Source organism: Engraulis encrasicolus, chromosome 21, assembly GCF_034702125.1.
Source record: "Engraulis encrasicolus isolate BLACKSEA-1 chromosome 21, IST_EnEncr_1.0, whole genome shotgun sequence".
Taxonomy (NCBI): Eukaryota; Metazoa; Chordata; class Actinopteri; order Clupeiformes; family Engraulidae; genus Engraulis; species Engraulis encrasicolus.
Window position 1 is genome coordinate 22916687 of NC_085877.1, and position 12562 is coordinate 22929248.

A 12562-nucleotide genomic window follows, 5' to 3' on the forward strand; every position below is an offset into this window, starting at 1 on the left:
TTTCGACTTTGTAAGGGCCAATTTTCTCACCAAACTTTTCCTTGGCCACGTGAGACAGAGTATGGCGTTTCAGACGCGCATTCCTGATTAAGCACGCACGGAGAGTGACATTAAAGTTGAGATGTCGTTTCCTTTTATTGTCTACAATCCGGTTGACTTTCCATTTTATCAAAACAAACAAAGAAATAAGCAATAAAGCTTTGGTAACGCTATCTATGCGGTCGAAAACTATGTCCTGACCCACACTCTGTCTACCAGGCACCTGTGAGCATATCAATTAACTAAAATCTGTGACTCGCGCCACCAATGCGCGTCGGAGGTAGTGGTTCACAGTGCCTAATCACTTCACAGGTGTGTAGGCGAGACGGAGTGTGTTCAGGTCCAGGTAAGTAAATAAGAACTAAATATAAAAACACAAGATGATTACAAACATAAAAGGTAAGTATATAAAACATAAACAAACATCAGGTACGTATTTAACAAACTAAAAGTCTTCTTTTTACAGGGTTACAGGAAATGAGAAAAAAGTCACAAAAATCATGAATATGGCTCCTACACTTAGTACTGAGGTGGCTCCCTGGGTGGTCTGTTTCGCTGTTGAAGCCTTGCCGATGAAGATTCCCCCGGAGGAAGATTTTGAAGCCAAGCTGAAAGCCTTCCTGGCTCATGAGGGAAAGACTGTTGCTGATGTGAAAGGCCTGTTAACCCCTTCCATGCCAACCCAGCCTGCAGTGCCACTGCCTGCTATGCCCATGTCAGCCATGCCAAATCCTGCCATGCCTGCCCCTGCAGTGCTAAATCCTGCCATGCCTAATCCTGCCATGCCTGTCTCTGCAGTGTCAAACCCTGTCATGCCTGTCCCTGCAGTGCTAAATTCTGCCATGCCTGTCTCTGCAGTGTCAGCCCCTGCCATGCCTGTCCCTGCGGTGCTAAATCCTGCCATGCCCTCTCCTGCCATGTCACCACCAGCATCATTAGACCTGAATACACAGCTGGTCAATGCCATCACCTCGCTTGTGGCCAAATGCCAAGCAGCCCCTGTGGAAAATCCAGTCCACCGAAAGCTTCGAGTGTTCTCAGGTATCAAGCCAACACCACCTGGAGAAGAGGAATATGATGCTTGGGCGGAACAGATGACGCACTTGCTTGAGGAGTGGAAGTGTTCAGATCCCTTGAAGAAGCAGAAAATTGCTGAATGTCTTAAAGGGCCAGCAGCGGATATTGTACGATGCTTGAGAGTGAGCAAGCCAAGTTCAACGGCAGCGGATTACTTAGCAGCACTGGAAACCGCATTTGGAACCACTGAGAGTGCCCTAGACCTCATGTTCAAGTTCCGCAACACTTTCCAACTGCAAGGAGAAAAACTCTCAGCATATGTCCTCAGAATTGACAAGCTGCTGCATTCTGTATTCCGAAAAGGGGGCATTCTTCTCCGAGAGATGGATGGGACTCGCATTGAGCAAGTTGCAAGGGGCGCACTGCCTAATGACCTGGTTGCCCTCCGCATCATGCTGGTGTACAAATTCAAGCCTCCCCCCAGTTTCACTGAGCTGCTGCGTGAAGTGAGAGCAGAGGAGGCTCTGATCTTTGAAAGGCCGACAGCCAGTCATGTCACCCTGTCTGCTATGGTTGCTCCTGTTGAGCACAGCACCAGCCCTGCTGCATTCTCCTGTCCCAGCCCAGTGCCTACTGAGACTACCCCTTCTGTTGAGAGTCTGACGAAAGAGGTGCAACACCTGAAAAGTGAGATGACGCGCTTGCTCTCTTTCTCCGTCTCATCACCCTCAGCAACGCCACCGATCGTCTCACAAAGACCCAGCCAACGGGTAGATGGAAGACCGGCAAACGCGCAGAGAGTACGACAGGTCACAGCTGATGTTTTCTGCTACAAGTGCGGGGAAGATGGCCATTTCCAACGTCAATGCCAGAATGCAGAGAACCTCAGGAAAGTTAACCAGCGCCTCATAAAGCTCAGACGGCCGACGGGAAACGCCTCAGGGACCCAGTAAGGGAACGAACTGGTGTCCCGGTGATGACACGTTCCACAAAGTGCAAACCGCTGCAAGGAGAGAAAGCTACACTACCAGCAGGCCTTGTTGGCCCTAGCTCAGTGGTATCTGTTCGAATTGAAAACATATACGCCAAAGCTTTACTTGACAGTGGGTCTCAAGTCACCCTCCTTTACCGCTCGTTCTACCACAAATACCTAAAGCACATACCATTGACTCCAATTCACTGTCTGGAGCTATGGGGACTCAGTGCTGAAGAATATCCCTATGATGGTTACTTGTGTTTAAGGTTGGAGTTCAGCAGTGATGTAGTGGGAGTGACTGAGACAGTTGAGGCACTTGTGCTGGTGTGTCCAGACCCGACCGTCAAAGGGGAGGCTTCCATCATAGTTGGCACTAACACCTCTGTAGTAAGGAGGCTTTTCAACTCCTGTAAATTAAAAGGAGAAGATTTCTTGATGACCATGAGGGTGCATCCAGAGATTAAAGAGGCATACAAGGTGTTCCAGAGTTCCAGGTGTTCCAGAGAAGTACCTGACGAGGCAGCAGAAATGAAGAGGGGCACGGTGTGGCTTGCTGATGCTAAGCAGAAGATAATACCCCCGGGTGCAACAGTGACCGTCAGCGGCATCCCAAAGTTCCCTCACCCTTTGAACACCCAGAGTGTGCTGGTAGAGCAGGCTGAAGAAGCAACTTTTCCTGATGAGCTCATGGTCCTTCCCATCCTCAAGAGTGCTGAAGAGATGCAAAACCGTCGCATCACAGTCATTGTCAGGAACATGTCGGCTCGAGAAGTTAAGCTAAACAGAAGAATGCCCATTGCTCAGCTGTTCCCAGTGGATATTGTGGATAAAGGCCCCACAACACGAAATGACTCCAATGTGCTGACATCTGATGCATTCAACTTTGCAGACTCTCCAGTGCCAAAAGAGTGGAAAGAGAGACTGTGCAGGAAGATGCTGCAGCGGGAGGAGGTCTTTTCCCAAGGAGAATTTGATGTGGGCTGCGCAAAAACCACTGAGCACACCATACGAGTGACAGAGGGGAAGCCATTCCGAGAACGCTCCAGGCGTCTGCCCCCAGGTGATGTGGCTGATGTGAGACAGCATCTGGATCAACTCCTCAAAGCTGGCATCATTTCCGAATCCAGAAGTCCATATGCATCTCCCATTGTGGTTGTGCGGAAGAAAAATGGCACTATTCGTATGTGTGTAGATTACAGGACATTGAACAGACGCACTGTCCCTGACCAGTACACTGTGCCAAGGATTGAGGATGCACTTGCCTGCTTGAGTGGAAGCCAGTGGTTCACCGTGCTTGACCTGCGGAGTGGATACTACCAGATACCCTTAAGTGAAGCTGACAAAGAAAAGACTGCATTCATCTGCCCTGCTGGGTTCTACCAGTTTGAGAGAATGCCACAAGGGATCTCTGGTGCCCCTGCTACATTCCAGCGTGCAATGGAGAGAATGGTGGGCGACATGAACCTGCTTGAAGTGCTAGTCTACCTTGACGATCTGATAGTGTTTGGGAGAACACTGGAAGAACATGAACAACGGCTGCTGAAGGTACTAGACAGACTGAAAGAGGAGGGGCTAAAGTTGTCACTGGACAAATGCCAATTCTGCTGCACCTCTGTGAACTACCTCGGGCACATTGTTTCCAGGGAGGGTGTCTCCACAGATCCTGCTAAAGTGGAGGCTGTGAGGTCCTGGCCACGCCCCAACAACATCTCTGGTCTCCGCTCTTTCCTTGGTTTCAGTGGGTATTACAGGCGTTTTGTGAAAGACTACTCACGAATCTGCTACCCACTTAACCAGCTGCTGAAGGGCTGCATGCCAGCTGGTGTGCCCTGCACAAAGTCCAGAAAAGGCAAAGTCGTGACACAGGCAAAGCCCACCCAAGAGCCACAGCAAATGTTCCACTCTTCAGAACCGTTCGGATCCAGATGGAGTCCAGAGTGTGAAGTAGCCTTTGAGACCCTCAAGCAGACCCTGTCAGAAGCACCTGTCCTGGCGTTTGCAGACCCACAGTATCCCTACACCCTTCATGTGGACGCCAGCCATGAAGGTTTGGGAGGCGTGCTGTACCAGGATCAAGGAGGTGGCTTGCGTCCAGTTGCCTTTGTGAGCAGGAGTTTATCCCCGTCTGAAAAGAACTACCCCACTCACAAGCTGGAGTTCCTGGCACTGAAATGGGCTGTTACAGAGAAGCTGCATGATTATCTGTATGGGGTGAAGTTTGAAGTGCATACCGACAACAACCCACTCACCTATGTTCTCACTACAGCTAAGTTAGATGCAGCTGGACACCGCTGGCTGGCAGCACTGTCGACTTATGACTTCAGCTTGAAGTATCGACCAGGGAAAGAGAATATAGACGCGGATGCTCTGTCACGCCGTCAGATTTCATCGACTGGTGTCAGAGCTGTGTGCCAAGTGTCCCATGCCTGCTGTTCCAAACACTCTCAGCCTCATCGAGCCATAGACCTCTTTGGAGCCACCAAGCAAGCTGTACCGCAGGCCTTTTGCAATGTCTCAGCTGTGACCACGCACAATCTCCCCCGGTTGAGCACAGTTGATCTTGCACGGTCCCAGCGGGCAGACCCATGCATTGGAGAGGTGTGGAAAGCTGTCTCTCAAAAAGACTACCACTGTGCTGACAGACAGAAGCATGCAGACATCCCACTGTTGCTGAAAGAATGGGACAAGCTAGAATTAAAGAACTCTGTCCTCTACAGAGTGTCAAAGCCTCCTAATGCCCCACCCCGTCAGCAGTTGCTACTCCCACACGAGTTCAGAGAGACAGTGCTTCAGTCTTTACACAATCAGTCTGGGCACTTAGGATTTGAGAAGACATATGGGCTTGTGCGAGAGAGATTTTACTGGCCCCGGTTGAAGGCAGATATTGAGAAGCACTGCAAGGACTGTGATAGATGCATTCAGCGAAAGACCATACCAGCCAGAGCTGCTGAACTTCACCACCTCAGCAGTGATGGGCCGATGGATCTTATCTGCATCGACTTCCTGTCTCTTGAGCCAGATTCAAAGAATATCTGCAACGTGCTTGTTGTAACGGATCACTACACCCGGTATGCACAAGCCTTTCCCACCAAAGACCAGAAATCCTCAACTGTTGCCAAAGTGTTATGGGAGAAGTTCTTCATCCACTATGGTCTACCCAACAGAGTGCACTCTGATCAAGGCAGAGACTTTGAGAGTCGTCTCATCCATGAACTGCTGAGCATGCTTGGAGTGAGGAAGTCAAGAACCACCCCATATCACCCGCAAGGAGACCCGCAGCCTGAGCGTTTCAACAGGACACTGCTCAATATGCTTGGCACACTGACGCCCGAAGAGAAAGGCAAATGGAGCCAGCACATCAGCTACCTTGTCCATGCATACAACTGTACGAAGAATGACAGCACTGGTTACAGTCCCTACTTCTTGATGTTCGGACGTGAGGCTCGGCTGCCAGTTGATGTATGCTTCAGCGTGTCCAGTGATACTTCATCCTCCAAGTCTTATGCAAGGTATGTTGCCAACCTGAGACGAGACCTTCAAGCTGCTTATCGGACTGCGGAAAGCATGGCTGGAAAGAGAAATGAAGGAAACAAGCAAAGATATGACCAGAGAGTCCGATACTGTCCACTTGCTCCTGGTGACAGAGTGTTACTGAAGAACGTTGGTCTACAAGGGAAGCATAAGATAGCAGATCGTTGGTGCTCAGACCCCTACATCGTACAGAGTCAAATGCCAGACTTACCTGTGTTTAAGCTGAGACCAGAGAGTGGAGTTGGCCCTGACAAGGTTCTTCACCGCAACCTGCTGCTACCCCTCGGACAAGACGTACAACTGAAGCCCATTGACACTGCGGAGAGGAGCGAGCCCAAGAAAAGGGCAAGCCGACGGCTGAAAAGGAAGCCTGCGCTGGTGCCTGAGATTGTGGAGAGCAGTTTGGCCAGTGGACCGTCCACGTCTGACTCAGAAGGAGAGGAGCTGGATGTCCATACTCCAGTCTATCCACACATGGGCCAAGAGACAGATGATGGTGACTCTGACGTTCCCATTACATTAATTTTTGAAAGAGACTGGCCTGCAATGTCCAATGACTCAGCTCCTCTGGCAAGTCAGTCTGGTTCGCACTCACCTGCTCTTTCCCGTGAAGCTGTTTCCCCTGTCCGCCCTAGCTTAATCCTCCATGGGAACCTCCCTGAGCTGTCACCAACCCCCTCTGGTACAGACATACCTCTGCTTTACCCTGATCCCCCGCCCAGTCACTCCGTTCCCAGTCTGTTGTCTGCTCAGCACGTGCCCACTGCTGAGTCTCCTGACCTGTCACCAAACTCCTCTGGTGCAGACATACCTCTGCTTTACCCTGATTCCCCACCCAGTCACTCTGCCCCCAGCCTGCCATCTGCTCAGGAAGTGCCCACTGCTGACTCAAGTCACGACTCACCCCTGCCCGGTGCTGAAGAGGAAATGCAGCCAACGGATGGTCTACGAGAGACGGGTGCTGAGGAGGAAATGCAGCCAATGGATGGTCTACGAGAGCTGAGGACTGATGACTGTCCTGAACATGACGCCCCAAGACCCCAGAGGGTGAGAAGGGCACCGGCAAGGCTGGCATATAACTCCCCAGGGCAGCCCACCTCAGTAACCTCCCTATCCCTCTGTCCAGTAGTCAATAGGTCAGATATCACTCAAACCACTGGTACTAGGTACATTAGTACGTTATTTAAATGGATAGGCTCTAGACTTTAGGCTCTAGAGTAGACTATTGGTTCAAGTATGTCTGGTCCAATAGTAGGTTAAGTATGTACTACTTACATGTAGCTAACTTTTTATGTGTGTGTGTGGGTGTTCTTATCTTGTGTCTTCTTATCCTGTGTCATGAGGACATGACCCTTTTTCAGTAGGGGGAGAGTGTAACACACCTGAAAAACTGAGAAGACTTGATATGTTTTGGTGCACTAACATGTCATTTAATATGAGCTTTAATAAGTTAAATCGTAATCTAATTGTAACCCGCCTGATATTTGCCAAATGTATTCTATTTTGTGAGTATTAATAACATGTATGTTTTGAGACTTAATAATAGTTATTTATTCTACTGACTTTCATATGTTTCATATTGTATGTTTTCATATTGTATGCTTCTCTGTGCGATCGTCTCGATCCCTGTGTTTGATTGGGAGAGGGTTGTCATGGGAACGTGAGACTCTGAGGGGAGAGAAGTAAAAGGGACGTTTCCAGTTGGTCTGAGTTCGGAGAACAACAGACTAATTTCTTTCTATTTTTTTCGTGAAATGAAACAGAGTGTACAGTAAGGGCCAGCGGATATCTGACATGGCTGTGTCAACCCGGTAGTTTGACTGTATTAAAGCCTACCGTTGTTTATCGCCAGTCGGGAGAACTGCTACTGCTGTTGCCGGTTTGGACATGCTAGCCGGCGGCTAACTGACTCCGCCACCTCGTTAGCGTTGGAGTATTCATTGGGGATCATCACATCGAGACACCTGAGAGGATTACCGGTGTCACAGATGTTCGGGTGGTGTACGATGATGGTAACGAGGGGGAAGATCGTCGTTGGACGTTTACGGTACGGTGGATATAGCCATGGTCGTGACTCGTGAGTACCCTGGATATATGAATGAAAGAGCTCCACCGCGCGCCAACTGGGCCCTTAGAAACTGTTGTTTTAAACCCCGGCCGGGTATTCTTTTTTTTTTATTTCCTTCTACGTTGGTTTGATGTTTGTCTGTTGACCGCATCACTTATCTCTGATTTAAGTCCATTGTAAAATGGATTTCAAATAAATGTTATTGTTTATATTTTATCCTTACGTTTCACCTTCCATTTCTAATGTTGTGATGATAATCTGTGTATAACCTAGTGTAAATAACCGAAGTAACGGTCTCTGATGTATTCAGAGTGGGGGCTCAAGAGTACAATCTTAAACACGGCATTCAACCAGGTGGTCCACTTTCATAGATTACCCCCGGTCTCTGCTGAAGTGAGTAATCATCCCTAAATAGTGCTGCGTTAAAATGCTAAGTAGCAGGGTTGCTACATTATATTGTAGAAGCCAAGCCAATGGGAGCCAATTTGAGATTGGAGCCAATTTTTGGTCCCCTAGCCTAGGGGAAATTATTTATCTGCACTTTATCCCATTTGGACTAGTGAATCACATCGAAGTACACACACTAGTCCGTAGCAGTGGGCTGCCTGCTGAGCGGTCATGTACTTACTCTATCTTACATTTTGCAGACACTTAAATCCATACTCACAACCATCACCCTCTAATGGGAATTGAAGTCACCTTCTGCAGTTTCCTTCAGTTGCTTGGGTGGGTGTCATTTTCTTATCGAAGGTAAGCCTAATTAATTAACTGTCTATTTTATGACCCTTTAAGTTTTCAGCAGATACTGTATAACAGGATGGCTGGATGTCTTGTCGAAGGGCATTGCATAAATTCACTAAATGTAGAGAGAAAGAGAGAAAGAAAGAAAGAAAGAAAGAAAGAAAGCAAGAAAGCAAGCAATGTATGTGTCGGTTACAGGCATGCATCTGAGAAGTGACACAAATACCCACACACACTTAAAACACACACACAACGCAACCTATCAGTGAGGAAATGTTTTTACTCTTTCACTTTTACCAGTAACAACAAAACTACCCCTGCAAAAGTGGTCAAAACATGTTGGGGTCCAGGATTTGGGCTCCATATGGAGCGAGGGCCCCACCTTATTGGTGTGCTCCAATAGCAGTGGTCTCAGGAAGGTAGATTTGTGCAGTACACACACACACACACACACACACACACACACACACACACACACACACACACACACACACACACACACACACACACACACATGCACACGCACACGTGCATGCGCGTACGCACACACACACACACACACACACACACACACACACACACACACACACACACACACACACACACACACACACACACACACACACACACGACTGGGGTTGATAAGATGAAATTGCAAAAGGAGCTTGGATCAGCCACTTGATATGGTGCACACTGAACTGATCACACGTCTTTATCTCTCCATCTCCTGTTTGTAATCTGCAAACACCATCTCTGACTTTTATTCACGCCTCCCCCTTCTTCACCCCTTCCACACAGCAGAATTAGACCTACCAGTATTGGCATTTTAATCGCACATAGTTGAAATGTGTTTTCAGAGTTAATTCTTCTCATTGTGTCTGAATACGTGGCCACCTGCAGCATTTTACACAAACTTTTGACTGCATTGTTCCACTTAGTTGTAAATACTCTGCCTGGATTTGTATAATTTTATTCTGAAATATTGACATTAAACTCTTTTATTTGAAAGTTGAAATTTGAATTGTCCTTATGAATGTGTGAAACAGATGTTACACTTCAAATTGTTCACCACAACACCAGCAACAAATGCACCAGCACAACGTCAGCAACAAATACAACTACACAGCTGTGAAGATCCCCAGTCGTCCCTGTCCAGGTTTATCCAAAGAGGAACTGACCAAGCTTCTTGGAAAGATGAGCAAAATGTCTTCTAAGTAACTCAAAGTGAAGTTGCTGACTAAACACTTCGGACAGACATAACTTCATCGCTAATAGCACTACATTTTGGCGATCCTATTCACTTGCTGAAAATGCTTAACTACATCATAACAACATTGCCATGACATTACAGAGAGCCATAGTGTTGTGCTAAAGGGATAAGATTAGGTTAGATTTACTTTATTATGTAGAGACTTCAGCGGGTCGAAATTGGTATAGGACACAGGGAAGGTCGCAGCACCATAACACAGTAAAACACACATTACAACACTGGCCCTGCAGTGGCCTAACAATAGGGTACTGTGTTACTATGCCAGCGACCTGGGTTTGATTCCTGCCCAGGTCATTTGCCACTCCTTCCCCACCTCTCTCTCCTTACTCATTTCCTACCTCTCCTCCACTGTCCTGTCAAAAATGATATAAAATGGCTGGTTGGCAGGAAAAGTACAGCAAAACAAAATAAATATTTTAACAAATAAGTGACTAATGTGCACCAAATGACAAATGACAAATAAGTGACTAATGTGCACCAAAATAAACCAACAATAATCTTTCAGTATTCCCATTACAATTGCATAATAATAATATACTGCATATCTTACTACTATTATCATTATCATTATAGGCCTATAGCTTACAGAATATCCCAGCAGGGACTGACAAACAGCCCGAAACTATGGTTGTGAAAGGGAATGCAGAAAAAATAGTGTGGCATGACGACCCATTTTATAGTCAGCCTGCCATCAGCAGCTAAGGTGCTTAAATAAACTTTTGATGGCATTTTTTGTTAAAAGTTGGCAACCATGCCAGAAGTTATCAGCATGGGCTAAGGTTTCAGAATCACCTGGTTGCCAACATGGAACTTGACCTTTAAGGTCAAATATGAAGGTCAAAAGGTCAAAAACAGGGTATTTTCTTGCTAGTCTTTTTTGGGAACTGTATATTCATGGAATTCTTTTTCAAAAGTTGGCAACCATGCCAGAAGTTATCAGCATGGGCTAAGGTTTCAGAATCACCTGGTTGCCAACTTGGAACTTGACCTTTAAGGTCAAATATGAAGGTCAAAAGGTCAACCACGGTCTAATAACCGTGTATCAAATGTGTATCAAATAACACAATAATTTTGTTAAAAAATGTTAAAAAGATGTTGAAAGTGGGCAACCATGCCAGAAGTCATCAGCATGGACTAAGGATTCAGAATCAACTTGTTGCCAACACGGAACTTGACCTTTAGGGTCAAATTTGAAGGTCAAAAGGTCAAAACCTATGTATTTTAAGGTTAGACTTTTTGGAGGACTGTGTTCATGGAAATCTTTTTCAAAAGTTAGTAACCATGCTAGAAGTTATCAGCATGGACTAAGGTTTCAGAATCACCTGGTTACCATATAGAACTTGACCTCTAAGGTCAAATTTGAAGGTCAAAAGGTCAACCGAGGTCAATTAAAAAACAGTTTTTTGGTGATGTGCTTTCATAAAATACAAGTTGTTTGCATGGTACTGTATATTGAATAATTAGTAGGCCTATAATTTTATATGATTTGATTTGGCTTATCATGGTGGGGCTCTAGCCTATCATCCTTAGACATTCATCATAGCTCATTAGCATAAAATTAACTTAAACTTGTATTTTCACTCTGGTCATCTAAATTACTTTATTCTTCTTTGTGAAGCACATTAAGCTGCTGGTATGAAATGGGATATGCCTTGGCTCACCAGTGAATTTGCTTTGCCCCATCAATTCACAGGCTTTCCATAGAAAAATAATGACTACTGTTATTTCTAATGTGTTTCAAATGGTTATAGCAATGAAGGATATTTGCTGATTGTATTTGCTATTGTATGTCATATCATGGTTAGGAAATTAAACCTACAGTAAGAGTAGATCAAGTATTGCACACTTTTCTTGATGTTCTCATAACTACTGTAGAATGTTCTGTTGCAATTTCCCAGGCTTGAGTTTTTGTGTCACCTGTCCAAAGCAACATGCTTATCTTTGGGTATTGATCGGTCTAGACATGACTTTTTTTCAGAAAGACAAAAAGGCAATTGATATGTTACCACCAAGTGATGCATATGGATTGCATCTTGCATAAGCAAATCAGCAGGCAAATGTATGGCTGCAGTCTGACAAAGTACATATTAACAAAGACACTGAGGAGGCAGGTGGTTGGAAAGTTGTAGACCAACACTTGATGGCTGTGTGGCAAAGGAAACCTCCAGTTCCACATAGTAGCTTAGGACTGATAAGTTGTGGTTGTAGAACCAAGTGGCCAATACATGCCTGCAGTTGCCTGAGGAATGGACAGCCCTGTATACCTGCATGTGATTAAAATGTAGAACGCTGTAGGGATAGAACATGATCTGGATGACACAACCTTTTTGTAATAACAGCAACAATAGCTCCTTCAAATACATAAATATTCAGTATGTACTGACATCACATTTGTAAAGAAACAATAGCATGAATTACATTCTTGTTATTGACCATTTGCAATAATCACTTTCATCCGTACCCTAATAATAAAGACTATATAACTTCTAAATATACAGTCCCCTAAAGTATTGGAACAGAAAGGCAAATTTCCTTGTTTTTGTTGTTCACTGAAGACTTGGTTTTAAAGGGGCTCTAAGTAGGATTAAAAGGTTCATTAATCACTGTTCAGAGTCATCTGATACTTATTTGAGTCATTAGTAGGTGAAGGGTGACTCTCGCGACCACTTCCACAGTCCACTGTCAGAAAACCCCAAATGCAGCTTTTGACAGCGCTGTCCGCTTCGGGAGAAACCTCATCAAAACAGTGTTTTCACTGTTTTCTTTAATATTATTTGTTCCGATACTTTCACTCACCTAAAATGATTTAAATAATAAGAAATATTAAATAATAAGAAATATCTCCTCCAGGTACTAATTATTCAATACATCATGCAAACAACATGTATTTTATGAAAGCACATCACAAAAACCCAAAACA

The 12562-nt window shown here is 45.6% G+C and overlaps 1 protein-coding gene across 1 annotated transcript in view; it reads right to left on the bottom strand.

Moving 5' to 3' along the window:
• The window catches only part of LOC134437295 (SLAM family member 5-like), a 41204-nt gene that overhangs the window by 26980 nt on the left and 1662 nt on the right, over nt 1–12562 (bottom strand). The gene's annotated exons all lie outside the window — the stretch shown is intronic.